At 33.5% G+C, this 14,417-nt stretch overlaps 1 protein-coding gene across 2 annotated transcripts in view; it reads left to right on the forward strand.

Moving 5' to 3' along the window:
- Window positions 1-14,417, forward strand: part of LOC119079802 (scavenger receptor class B member 1) — a 76,181-nt gene that overhangs the window by 5,899 nt on the left and 55,865 nt on the right. Inside the window, exon 1 of one of the 2 annotated variants that reach the window (XM_037187865.1) lies at window positions 6,708-7,386. The exons of the other annotated variant lie outside the window; for it this stretch is intronic. The gene's annotated coding sequence lies outside the window, so the exon portion shown is untranslated. Of the gene's footprint in view, window positions 1-6,707; window positions 7,387-14,417 lie in introns of those variants that run through there. 2 annotated transcript variants of the gene reach the window in all.

The following is a 14,417-nucleotide window of genomic DNA, read 5'->3' on the forward strand; positions in this document are numbered from 1 at the left end:
CAACGTTTTTCACAACAATTTTATGGATAAAAATGGAAAAATTAAAGAAATTGAGCAATTCGAATAAGTGCGCCTGGGTTTATTACTCTGTAATCTATAATACCCACCAGCTTCGCTCATATTTAGCGGCCATAAAATGGGTCTAAAAAACAACCTTTTTTCGACATTTGGAGATTTTCCACCAGCAACCAGGTTTAGCTAGAGACTGTCTGAGGCCTGGCAAAGACCTTTCAAACCATGTATAAATATCCATCCCAGACGAAATGGGTCCGATTTTGATAGGTGGATTTTCAAAAGAATCCCTCTTATTTGCATACAAACGGATTTATACAAACCATAGGCTTATAGAAACGGCTAGTCATCTGATATCGACCACGATGACAAGAATAAACGATGATCTCTAGCTAGTATGCTCTTATATATAGGCGTACGTACATGATACAAAAATTGAAGTAATAGATTCTGCATCAAACACCGTAGAAGATATCCGGAACAAATGAAGTAACAGATTTAATGATTTGGCTGTCATACAAAATCTCCTTCCTTCGTCTTACACCTTTGATTACTCTTACAGTACTCTTACCCGTGAAGATCCTTATTTGTCGCAGAAGTACAAAAATCTTTCACCAATCTTACATCGCTCTATCGTACGAAGTTTACGCCACAGCTTTCCGGAATATATTTTTCCAGCCTTAAAGTGTTACTGACGGCTCTGTTTCCAATCGATTTGACCGCCAAAACCATGTTCTGTCCTATTTATAAATCGGCCCAATAAATACCAAGCCGAAATAAAACGTTATGACAACACAAAATGTTGAACTTGAGCTGCTGTACGCTGTCCAAATATCTGAGTTCAAAAGTGAAATTCCAATTGAATTAATTCACATACTTGCCAGTAAGTGGGCAGCAGTTACAGAAACAAATTGGAGTAATACTCAAATTAGCATAAACAATGTGTGTAGAGTGTATTGGTCTCTCTGTTACAGTTCATCATCAATTAAAGCGAACTTCTTCTCAATATAGTGACCACACACAATCATTCCGAATCAATATCAATATCCAAAGATTTGTTAGTGTCACGTGTGTGTATTGAACATCATGATAATGTATTTATGTAATGCGTATTATACATGTCTGAACTTATATCAATTGACGAGTGTCTTGGGTCAATATAAATATTAGTTTTTCTTGCTTGTTTGTGAAAGCATTCGAACTACCAACTTATCACATTTAAGATTTTGTTTCGTCTTAGTTGAGACCGTGTGCCAATTTGATTTTATTTTCTGTCAAATTGAACTTGAAATTGATTATGTCTGATGCTGCAGTTACTTATCGCTTTCGTTGAGTCTGTTTTGTTTTTAAGTATGAAAGATACAGTTAGTTTAACAACAATTTCAGGGGAAATCGCAATTCGACCCAATTCGTTTTAAGGCGGTGTTAAGTCAGAAAAATTGATCAGTAAACTCGATCCTAAATCTTCCATGATTTATTAGAATGCCCGACACAGGAAACTGCAATAAACAATGAGATGACTTAATTGAGACATTGTAAATAGTCAAAGAAACTCATAAATCGAATGAGCTCACGACTCAGTAATGGAATACAGCACACGTTCCGTCGTTTCATGTGATTTCCCTAAAACAAGTGCTTTTCTTATTGTAAACTTTGTGTGCTTAAACGTATATAAATACGACAAAAAAGAAGATGCTTAACGAATCCTTGACGACGACAATGTTAAACAATTTATTTTAAAACAAATATTTGATTTGCTGTATGCAATGTAACCGACGCGACAATAGTTGAATGGAAAACTGATGGAATTATCTATTTAGATGCGATGTTGTTGTTGATTCATATATTGTTGTGACGGCTGACCGTTGCTTTTAGATTATTGTTTGAGTTGAGGTTCTTGAGGGAAAAACCATGAATGGTTTTAAAGTTCTTGGAACGATGTGAATGAAGCGGTTACATTGCATGGAGAAACCTTGACAAATTTTTGTCACGCCCTGATGATTGTATTTGGTAAATAAACGAGTAAATGTGAAATTAAGACAACATTTGTTATAGATAACGACTGCAGTTCTGACTAATGTGTTCTTTAATAGTGAAAAGAAAATGTTTAACAAAATGAAGTAAAAGATTTGAAATCAATTTCTTGAAAATACTTAGATTAAATGAAGTAATAGATTCGACAGAAGGACTGCTGATATTTTTGGCGTATGTGTAAGGTTAATGTCACCGATGACGGTTTGATCATCTTTTCCCGAAATATTTTGAGTAAACTTTTAGTATCGTTGGGTTGCATTGAAGCGTTTCTATGGAGTTTAACGTTAGTACGTGGTGTTTATCACCTACGAAGTCTTACTCGATGTAATTGATTAATGATCGCGTGATTTGACTTTGTACAAACCGTAGTACTAGATTTACAGATCAATAGGTACCAGTAGGATAGACCATCAGAGAGTGATTGAATAAAATCTTCAAAGAAAAATTTAAAAGGTTAATCTTAGGAACGTTCTGCAACCCAGGAACCATCAGGCACTAAAACATAATTCTCATACCTTGGTACAATTTGCCGACAAAATTCACTGACATTTTCTATCTTATATCAGCAAATTTTATGCAAGTACGATCGTAACAGACATTTTCGGTTGAGCATTAACCGTCCAACCATATCGATTGACATTATTATTTGCAAATCGAATTCTTTCCAATCAACCAAAAACAACATTATATTCCGATTTGAAGTCCATTTCATTCATAAAACGTTGCAATTGTAATCATAGAATACATTCGATCGGCTCGTTGAAGCTATAAAAGCTTATTTATTTATGTGGGTAAAAGTCCAAAAATGGTTATAGTCGATGTATGTAATGAGTACAACAACGTGCATTTTGGAACCATCGATATGAATCGCGGTATTACACTTCCATTCCCTTATTACCGTATTGTTTGTATATTCAATTTATTGCATTGTAATTGCAGTGTCGTTCAATGAATTTCGTTATTTTTGTGTATTTATACACGAACTTAATTCGATTTATTTTTTTGTGAAAGAGATTGAGTCGATAAACCTAATGCTTTCAGTGGATAAAGTGTTTGTATATTCAAATTTGAAGAATTCGTTGGTAAAAATGACAATCATTGAAACGATTCGGTACATAATACATAACGAGACTTCTCGAATGGTTAAGCAATTTGTTGCAGTTATTGATTTTAGTTAACAAAAATTTATTCCATTCATCTACTTCGTCGGAACTCTTCAACATTTCGATCGAATTTTATTTTACATTTTTCGTAGACATTGTACGTTTATCTGCCTCGGAAAATGAGATATAACGTCTGCGTTTATATCTCGCTCGCAAAATCTTACAAGTTTTTTTCCATTCGACACAATTACACAACACTTTAAAGGCAATGGGCAATTTTAAAAAGTATTTTAACAATAAAAAAAATAACGAAATTACAAATACATTTTGGTCATAGTGTAATAAATGTAATAAGAGCCACTATTTTAATCTAGATAAGGCAAACACAAAAATAAACTCGAATAACAAAGATGTTGTCATTTTCGAGTGCTGCTATTATTGTAACAATGAACAACTTCTACAGTCACAAAATGATATTAAAAATTAAAATTATTTTTATCATGAAATTAAACTCGAGAGAACGTTTAACGTTTTCGTACGAACAAAAAAAAATACGGTGCGGCGGCATAGACATAATAATTAAATCATTTACAATTGTTGTACTGTTTAATCATCAAACTGTTTTAAGTGTCCGTTGTCGGTCGTCGAAGAAGTGGTCGTCGTCGAAACAGAAATCTGTTTTTTTTTAAAGATATTTATTCATTCTGTGGTTAATTCCAAAATTTTGTCATTAGTGCTTTACGATTGTAGCATGTCGTGTTTGATAATTAAAATCGAACCAAATCAGAGTCGGATTATTTTATGAACTTCTTCAATGTGAACTGCAAGCATGAGAGTACTATTTTGTACAATCGACATCAATGAAATTTGTACATGAATTTGCTTCAGCTGTTCATCCAACTCATGCAAACACATTCTTCCTACAGTTGACGTCAATGATATTTAGACATTTTGCTTCAGACAAAGAAAAGTGCTTATGAGCAGTTTGTATGAGCATATTCATCTCTAAATTTCATTGACGTCAACTGTAGGCGGAATTTGTACAAATTTTATTACAGAGTCAGTATGACACACTGTCTAGTTTCAGTACTCTGTTTAAAGTACAACTCATTCTTGAAGTGCGGCGGTTTTGCACAGGGCACAAGAAAGCTGGAAAGTGAATAAAATTCGGAACATCTCCAGTCTTATCTGGGTGTGACCCGATTTTACCTGTAGCTCATTATGTCAAACCTAAGAATAATTATTGTTTAATCTAAGGATCTGCCCTGAACTTACACTGAAGTATTAACGATTTTGAGGTTTCTAATAAATTCAGGTCAGATTGAAGCCGGTGCCTTAATTTCACCTCAAAACAATAAGATCTAAATCAAGGGATACCTGATACCTGTTCCTAACTTTAATGAATTAACGAACTAAAAACAATGAAGAGAGAATGGATTGAGCATAATATTAAAAGAAAATCTCAAACATATCGGAAATTTTGTCTTTGTCGAATCTCGAAAAAAATGAAAAAGTTGTCTCTGCCTGTACGTATTGTACGTTGATATTGTAGGCAGGGACTGTTTTAGGAAGAATATTTTGGAATATTTTCCTACATTTTCCCAAAAAACATTTTTTTTAAAAATTTTGGAAAATTCAGGGAAATATGGGAACATGTTTTCTTGGAAATAGTACCTGATTGTAGGTCATCATATTGTTATTTTGCGAAGTCAATTCCAACCAGTGCCTATATTCGCGAAAATATTTTCATAAATTTTCTCAAAATTTCGTCATTTTCTCAAATTTCCACAAAAAAACTTTTTGCGACACTTCACGAAAATTTGAGAAAATCACGAAAATTTGAGAAAATTCGTGAAAATTTTTTCGCGAATATAGGCACTGATTCCAACAATTAATTCTACCCGAATTCTTAATCCATCCCTGAGCAAAGTGCATAGGTACCTATGTAAATGTAATTGCCACCAAAAAATATTCTAAATTTTCGTTGAAGAAGCTTTGTCCGTTTCTTAATTATGATTTTTATAGATGTCACGGATGGCTGTAAAGCTAATTACGTTTTCGTTGATATTTTTTTTGTTTCTTCAGAGACAATAGAAGTCTGGACAATGTTTGTTTCTGGTATCGTATGACTCATGTAAAGGTTTTGAAAGCAAAAAATTGTTTAGAACGAAATTCTAAGTATGTGATGCCAAGTTGTGCTCATAAATTATAAATGGATTCCAGATTGTCTTCGGAAATAATGATTGCTTGGGGAAGCTTATAACCAATGGAAATGGAAAGAAAATTGAAACTCAACAGGGTTTCTGTTGGCGAGATGTTGTGGTTTTTAAATGATTCCACACAAGAATTATTTAACAAATGAAGATCTAGATTTTTTTAAATTTTACTATTATTTTGACGTATCAAATCAAAATGCACCAAATAAAAATCTAGATTATCATTTGTTCAACGAAATTCTAACGGAATCAATTACATGCCCCAAGAAGTCTTAAAATCGAAGACATATTTCACTTTTCTTCCCACGTACAGTTGGACGATTTGATCACTGGAACTGGAAGTCGGTTACACCTCGATGTATACCCAGCGACCATTCCACTAAGTTATTGTTCACGATCCCTATGCGCTTCTTGCTGAAATGAAATTTTCCAAAATGAGCAGATGGAGGCTCGATCATTCAATTTAGTTCCTGCATTTGAAAATAAAAAATTGGGGCAGAACATTGAGATGAAAGTGTAGCGGAGCGGCTGCTCTGAGCATGAGGTTTTAAACAGAAGAGATCAAAAATTCAAATATTCTCTCTTCGTCAGCTATGACGTGAATTAGTCTGTTAGACTTCAGTGCTGTTGCTGTTAATTACTTATGAGAGCCTGATAAAACGGACTTATAGTTCACGAAAAAATTTTGGTCTTCAGTATAAAGGAGGTATGAGCCGATAAAATCTGTCCTGAATATACTGGCACTTAGTTGTTCGAATATGATGCTAGTGACACGTAGAAATATTTACCCAGCTTTACATTGAACAAATGGAGAAACAAAGCGAGTGGAATTCTTCGGAACAATTTTTTATCTTCAAGAATTATTTTAGCAAAAAGATACCTCATCACGTTCAAATTGCTATATAACCCAATATGACTCCATTTTTTTTTCTTCACATATTTAATTTGCAATTCATGTATTCTCACTAACGAGACCTTCTTTCCAAGCGTATGGAAAACATGTGTAATTTAACTTGAAATTATTATTTAAAAGCAATAAAAATTCCCAAGTTATTCAATGTCTCAATAATATGGCATAGTATACTATAAGCAGCTAGCAGCAAGCATAAAGTGCATTCAGAAAATGTGCAAAATACACTCAGAAAATCCAATAATATTATCCGTGCTGATCATTGAGATCAAAAAAGCCCCCCACATTTTAATGTTTTTATTTGAAAATTCAAGTAAGCATTTTAAGCTCAACAAACAGCGAAACGAGTATGTGCTTATAACATTTTTATAATATGCGAAAATTGCGAATCGAACCACTTAACAATATACAAACGGTTGAGAACATATATACACCATCGATGAAGCTGTTATAAAGTCGCAAGTACAATAAATTTTTCGATCGTTTTTATATGTGTATATGGAGAGGCACACTGATATTTTCGTATACTTTAAAGTTGGTTTGGATTAAAGTTTCGAGTATATACGCGAAAAAAAAAACTGAGGAAAGTAAACTGCAGCGGATATTTTACTTTTCATTTCGCGATCGATATTTTAAGCCGTCGCACGTCTAATTAATAAATGTGCGAGAGCGTTCGGTTTAGTGTATTCAAAGCTTCTGTCGTATGGATTTTTTGTTTCTTAGTTTCCATTAAGGATTTTCGGGTGCGTGTGAGTGTGGGTGACGAATGCGGATCATTTTTTTTATTAAATTGAAGAAAAAGGAGAAAAAAAGGAAGAAATAAGTTTGGGCTCCCTTCGATATTGATCGTGCTGTGCTTAATTTTGAATTGATAAATCGGTGTAATGTGAACTGTTGGTCTTGATTTTCAAAATATAAAATACAGAGTGTCGTCGAAAATGACTGTGATGTTTCATTGTTTAGTTTATGTTACTTAAGATCATTTTTTCTCTTGTACGAAAGTTATAATGACGTTCAGATACCGAAAAACGATAATTAACTGAAACAATGGATTAATGGCTGATGAACGGATATTAATGTAACATTTAAACGCTTCGTTTCGATTTTACAAGTAAGATTTTGGTTTTCAATTTATTTTCCCAATTTTTGTATTTTTAATCCAACAAAAAAATGAACGAAAATGTTCTGATCGACGAATATAATTAAACTTCCATCCGTTGAGACGAGCTTTTTCCGTAGCAAATGAATGAAGTTGATCTATAAATAGTTAGCCATTGCCAGGCTATTTATATTTACCAATTAAAGTTTGATTTATTTATTCCATAAATTGCGCTCACAATTAAAGCGTACAATAAATTCGCTTTGCATTTGAATACTAAATGCGTTCGTAAGTTATTTCTTTTGTTGTTTAATTAATTCCTTTTGAAATCCGCTCGATTAGATTGTGGAAAACCAGCTGCACGGGTTAGAGTTTTCAATTAATTTTGTCGAATAGAATTTACATTTACGTGGCTCGTTTGTCTCATGTTTTCACATTGAGAAGGAAATTCATTGCATGTTTAGACGAAACAGAATTAAATTCTTCACAAGAAATTGTTTTCCTTTGCAAAATTTCTAGAAATTTTGTTTATTTGTCGATTACTGGAACTCTTGATGAAATACACATTTTTTTTGCTCGAAATGGATTTCACATTCACGTTTCGATGTATGTTCTTAAATTCATACAAATTCTGAATCTTTTACAGATGACAATGAGAGGTTTAAGTTTCAAGTCTGTTACTTCTTTTGACCCCTAAGAATTTTCAACCAATTTTGTGTAAATCTTTTACTTCATTTATTGTAACGCAGCATTTTGCCATAAAGGCAGAGCTAGACCGAGCTTATTGCTTAATTTCTTAGTTGTTGTCGATAACAGATGACTTGGATTGCAACAAGATTCTTCGTTTTGTTCCTGGATCTGCCACCAGGGACTACTTTGAAAAAACTTTTTCCCTTATTTTCGAGCTTATTTTCGTTATTTTTCAAAAAAAAAAAAAAATTACTTGAAACACAAATGTACGAAAGTTTGGGAAAATATGTCTGCCACTCAAGTAATTGGAAACATCGCATTAACAGTGTTACAGTAATCTTTTGCGTAAGAACTTATTTTTAGTAGGTAAATTGTTGTGAATACCACAGTGATCACAGGCACAATGTGCTGGGTTTAGTTCTCAGACCTAGGATCCACTTACTCAATGGTACAGAGTTTACAAAATTCCAAGAATTTAACAAAAACTCCAAGAATTTAACGAAAACTCCAAGAATTTATCGAAAACTCCAAGAATGCAATTATTCTTCTTTTTTTCCAAAAATTGATGGTACCAGCAGTATTGATAAAGTTTTAATCCCACAGAGGTTCAGACAGAGGTGACTCTGCCCTTAAACACTCTACATATTCTGCATTTAAAAAATGGAGTTCTTGTGCTTGGTTCTTTGAAGGTAAGGGCTTAGACAGTATTCCTAAACTTTTAACCACTTTCAACCACTCGCAGCCTGCTGGCAAGCATAATATCAACAAAATTATCGAGCCTGTTACTTCTTTTGATTTTTCTATTTTCAACAGGTAAAAGAAAAATCTTTTACTTCAATTGATTTTAACATTTTTGTAAAGTATAAAAGGTCACTCTGGCAAGTGAGGTTTTTCTATTATTTTTGTCATCGCGCTGTCAATCGATAAAACATCATTAACTATAATTCGTATTATTTTTGTTCAATATGAGTGTCCAAAACATTGAAAATGTCTTCAGACAATTTGTAAAGTTGGTCCGGGTATGTTCACATCTCGCTTTAACATTAAAAAAAATCTCAAGTTCAAAGATGAATAAAGATAACGCTTAGAAAATCGAATGGTACCATCAATACAGTGCCAAATGTGACCGATAAACGACATCCCAAATTCTATGACCTAATTACGCGAAATGTACAACGAAACAAAATGATGTACATTTACGGCTGACAAACGAAATTATCTTAAATTTACAACATCACATCTTAATTCACTGCTTTATATATCCATCCATGGCTTGTAAAACCATTGCAATACATTGCAATACAACCAATTTATAATGGTGAATGAATTCGTCTAAAGTTAATATCTTCTGTTGTTTTACATACCATTTGTACCGTGACTCCTCCGCATACAATAAAACCTTTAGTAAAAACAAAAAAGCGAAAAATTGTCAAAGAAATTTTCAATGTCACGAACTGTGTGTACGACAATTGATATTATTGATCAATGAAATACGCTCAGCTCAGGTGTATTATTTGCTATTCAGGTGAAAAGAATGTTTAATTTGTATGATAATTGGTCTGTGAGAGGGCACATTGTCTGTGTATTACTTTTTAAAGTGGTAAAAATCCCATTGCGTACTTCACTTTAGTTAACCACAAGACAAAAGAGAATTTCATTTTTCCGAAAATTTCAATAATTTGTATGCGATGCGTAGCATTGAGTAATTATTGAATGTACACAGAACCCTATTATAATATCGTGTACCGAAATTGAGATACAAGAATTAAATACGTTATGAATAAGACACGATGACAAATTTTGTGCGTATGTGTGGTCTTGCTTGGTTATTTTGCAATTCCAGTTTTAAGTCAAATAATAAGTCATGCCTCTTGTTAAAAATGACATTATTATTTTACATACTTGACACATCCGTTGTGTCGAAAATGTTTTCTTTTTGGCGGAAAGATAAGCATCAACATCAACAACACTATATAACGATAAGCGAATCGTTGCAAATTATTAATCGCATTGACTGACGTGCCTATTTTTGATGGAAATTTCAATAAATTACGTAAAATTCTGAAAATTCCGAAAACTTTTAAAAAGTTCCGAAAAAATTTGGAATTTTCAGAATTAAAATCCGCAAAATTAGGTTAACTGGAGAGGGATTACGGCGTCAGTTCTCTTTTCTCTATTCAATCAAAACTCTACTGATAGAGAACGATTCACTCTTTCACTGAAAGATGTCGCTGCAACAAAACCATTGTCAACAGAAAAATAATAAATTTTTTACTCGACGGATTTCAGTCAAATAAAATGCCATTATGCCATGATATAGAGCCGATTGAAAAACTGATTGCTGTTCCGGAGTTCTAAGATCATGTGCTATACGATGGCATTTCATTTGACTGAAATCCGTCGAGTAAAAAATTTATTATTTTTCTGTTGACAATGGTTTTGTTGCAGCGACATCTTTCAGTGAAAGAGTGAATCGTTTTCTATCAGTAGAGTTTTGATTGAATAGAGAAAAGAGAAATGATGCCGTAATCTCTCTCCTGTTTGCCTAACTGTTTGACTTTCGAATTAAGCTTTTAGCAATTCTCTCTCTAGCAAACAAACTACATTTATTAAGAAGTTTAGAAGTTTGTGAAACTCTGCTACTTGTCTAAGATTGGTGAGTCCGTTCACTTTCAGTCAAGACATTCACATTTTGTAAAATAGAATTTTATCTAACCTCATGATTTGCATCAAAATTCAACTTTTTAATACTGCGTAGTAGCAGTAAAAAACGTTTGCATTCCGCTCCAGGCTGGTAACCGTAAACTTACCAAATCAACAGGGCTTTATGGTTAAGGTCACCAAATAGACCAAATTCTTTTCATAATTTCGAGTTCAACGGACGACGTAAACGTCGTCTTTTAGATGATAGGTCTTTTAGAGGCGCACACTCGCAAAACATTTCAACTTTTAAGAATTCGTCTATCTCGAGTTAATCATATAAAAGTGTTCTGCCTACCCTTTGACATGCATTTCCGTGAAGTATCGCGAAAGTAAATCGCCAATAAAAAATGTTGAAGTTTCTTCACACTTTGGCGATTTTTCTTGGCGGTTCTTCACACTTTGGCAATTTTTTTTGGCGATTCGTCAGTTTCTGAGAATTTTTTAAATCGTCAAAAAAAATCGACAAAGTGTGAAGAAACAATTTTTCTTGGCGGTTCTTCACACTTTGGCGATTTTTTTTGCAATTTAATTTTTTCTTGGCGATTTGACTTTGGCGATACTTCACTGGAATTTGACATGCTATCAATTTTACGTGTTCACTCCAAAACTAACAGAAAAAACAAAATATGTATATTTCTTAGAACTGAAAGACGAATCCAACGCGCTATAGCTCGCCCGGATGGCCGTACCGTTGTATTTAATTTCCCCATAGGTTCAAGGTTTGGCCATATCACTCTTAGTTTTCCCAAAATATATTTTGAAACCCAAAAATAGTTTCTGAATAAATTTATTCAAGGCTCATTCACAATTAGTCATGAAGAGGTTCTGCTTATGGTACAGGGTGTGGAAACCGTTTCTACTTCTTAAACAGGAGCAATGGACAGCGATGACAAAATGAGCGACTAGATCTGGATAACTTGTACTTATATACCAAAGGCTCTAAGTTAGGCATATGAAATACTGAGTAATGTATTGATCTGATCAATATAGGTAGTAATTTGAACAAGGTTCATTTGTTATCGACGACAATAACAAAAATAAGAGACGAGATCTGGTTGTTATCCTCTTAAATAACAAAATGTTTCAACAAATGAAGTATAAGATTTTGTTCAAAACGTTTGTCAATTTCACTACTTCATGAAAAGCTTACCCAATTCTTTGACAGTACATTGGTTTTCCGTTTTGAAAAGGTTAAATTTATATCAAAAACATTCACTGTGAATCACTAAAATTCGCATGAGAAAAATCGTGTAAAGATGTCCTCAACTGTCCGCACCCAATCATCAATAAGTTAAAAATGACTTGAAATGAATCATTAATTTACATTCATTGAGAAAAGCTTTCAGTGCAGTTACGTTGACTGTCAAACAAGGATAACATCTTCATTGTTAATTAGACATTCGTATTCGTAAAACGAATTGCAGCACACCCACAGCAACATTCGCCCATTTACTGGATAAAATTCATTGTCCGTTGAGTATCCACTTCAAGAGTCAAGATTATTTTCTTTAAGAAATAATAATTTGCAATTGAGATGGTGAAGTCTTCCTGACTTGTTTTTCTTCTTAAACCCAACTACTACACAGAGACGACACGCAATTAAGCCAATTGATAAATTAAATTTATTTCTTCAATAAAGCGAAGAGTTACTGCAGACTCGTGTGACATAATTCTCATTTTATAAAATCGAAAAGTATAAATTACCATTTCTTTGTGAGGTAGTGTATCATTGATTTACATTAAATTATAATTTCATTTTCCATCCACTCATACGAGATGGTGTGATTGTAATTGCTGATGGAACGAAAATCTTATTTACAATTTTACAATTCATTTATTTACAGAATTTATGTGCATGATGGCTTCGGTTACTTCACATGATCACACAATGTGCGCAATATTCTCAGCTCATGAATGGAATTGATTTTTATTTTCTTTCAATTCTTTTCTTCAATCGTAAATTATGAGGATTTTTGTTGTTGCTTTTCGATGAGATTAAAAATTAAATTGAATATTTGTCTTGATAAACCAACGGTAATTGTGTCTCTGATTTTGATAAATTTGATTTATCAATCAATGTCGTTGTCTTTTCTTCAATTAACATACCGTAAACCGTACGAATAAAATGTGTCATTTATTTCGTAATTTAATTTACTTTTTTGTAGCACAAGAACTACACAACCATCTCGGAGAGTATTATTCTACAAGGTCGTTTCTAACAGCTTTTGTATGCATATTTTTACAACCGATAATAACATTGCAGAGATTCGTTTTCAATAATTTGCGGTAAAAATGTGGATTTTAGTCAGCCTAACAAACAAGAAAAGTAAGAATTACCATGCAGCTGTGTTAGAAACGGCGGCAATCATATTTCCATTATAACAATTGAATCTGTTACCTCTTTTGTTCAAAATATCGTCTAGTGTTTCATATAAAATATTTTACTTCATTCGTTTCAACATAAATGCAAGTTCGGATATCAGGAGTTATTTCTGTGATTGATTGACAAGTACGCCCATATTTCATGTTGACCACCGAAAAAGAGCCACAGTCGATGTGCCTTAGCGTTAGTACGTTTATATGTGGAACCAAACCAATCACATGCATCGGCGTGAGCATATGAAGATTTCAGTACTTCATTTCTTCTTGCACAACACTCGTACACGAAATTTTGTTGGTTAAACCAGCTTGTGTGGTAGCTTTACCGCAATCCAGCATGTGATAGCATGTTTGGTGATGCAACATTATGGAAGTTCATTTTCATATGAAAGTTGACCGACTTTTCGTTTATGATTCGCCAGAAATGTACATGCACAAAGGTATGACTCACTTCCTAGAGGTTTGTCATTTCTTCTACACTGTCGCCATGACCCGATGAAATGTGGTATCTTTGAGCTGCTTTAAATGCAAAGCGTCATAAGATGCTGCTATATTATCTCAGAGATCGAAACACTGAAAGAAATCATTGGTTAGTAATGTGAGTGTTGAAAACCTTGTCACTACAATTATGCGCTATATAAAGGGAAAACTATGTTCAACCCCCTATTTAGGGGAGCATATTGGGATGGAGAACATAGTCTTAATTATTCAGAGTGTGTATTTCTCGACTTATTTTTAAGATTCAATTTGACAACATTGAAAAAACGTAATTTATGAATGATCCCAAACGACATTGTTTTCCACACTGTGTGTAGGTTGCCGAAAGTTATTTCTAAAGCATGAGATTTACTGAGTTATCCGAAGCTTTAAATCCTAAGGAAAATATAACTTTGGAATTACCTTCATAGTAAGATAGTGAAGCCATATTGGCTATGGTTACCCTACCCACTTCTGATCAGTGTTGATTGTCTGCCTAGTAAACAGCCGCATCCGAGACTACAATAAGTTTATATCTGTGATTGAACTCGGACAACTCAGACGGTAATTCATCTTACGTATATTTCAGTCCAATGACTGACAACATCGGAAGACAAACTGCACTGAAGAAGTCCAAAACTATAACAGTTGCAATACAATAATGCCTATTAAAGGCAAACAAGTTTTTCTGTCTTGAAAAAAAAAAGTTTTCTCCTAAAATCATCGGTTCTGTCGCATTAAATGCAATTGCCAAGCAAATGCAAGAAAGTCTTATGAAATGTCCCGTTTGGCTT

The sequence above is a fragment of the Bradysia coprophila genome, unplaced genomic scaffold (genome assembly GCF_014529535.1).
Source record: "Bradysia coprophila strain Holo2 unplaced genomic scaffold, BU_Bcop_v1 contig_339, whole genome shotgun sequence".
Lineage (NCBI taxonomy): Eukaryota > Metazoa > Arthropoda > Insecta > Diptera > Sciaridae > Bradysia > Bradysia coprophila.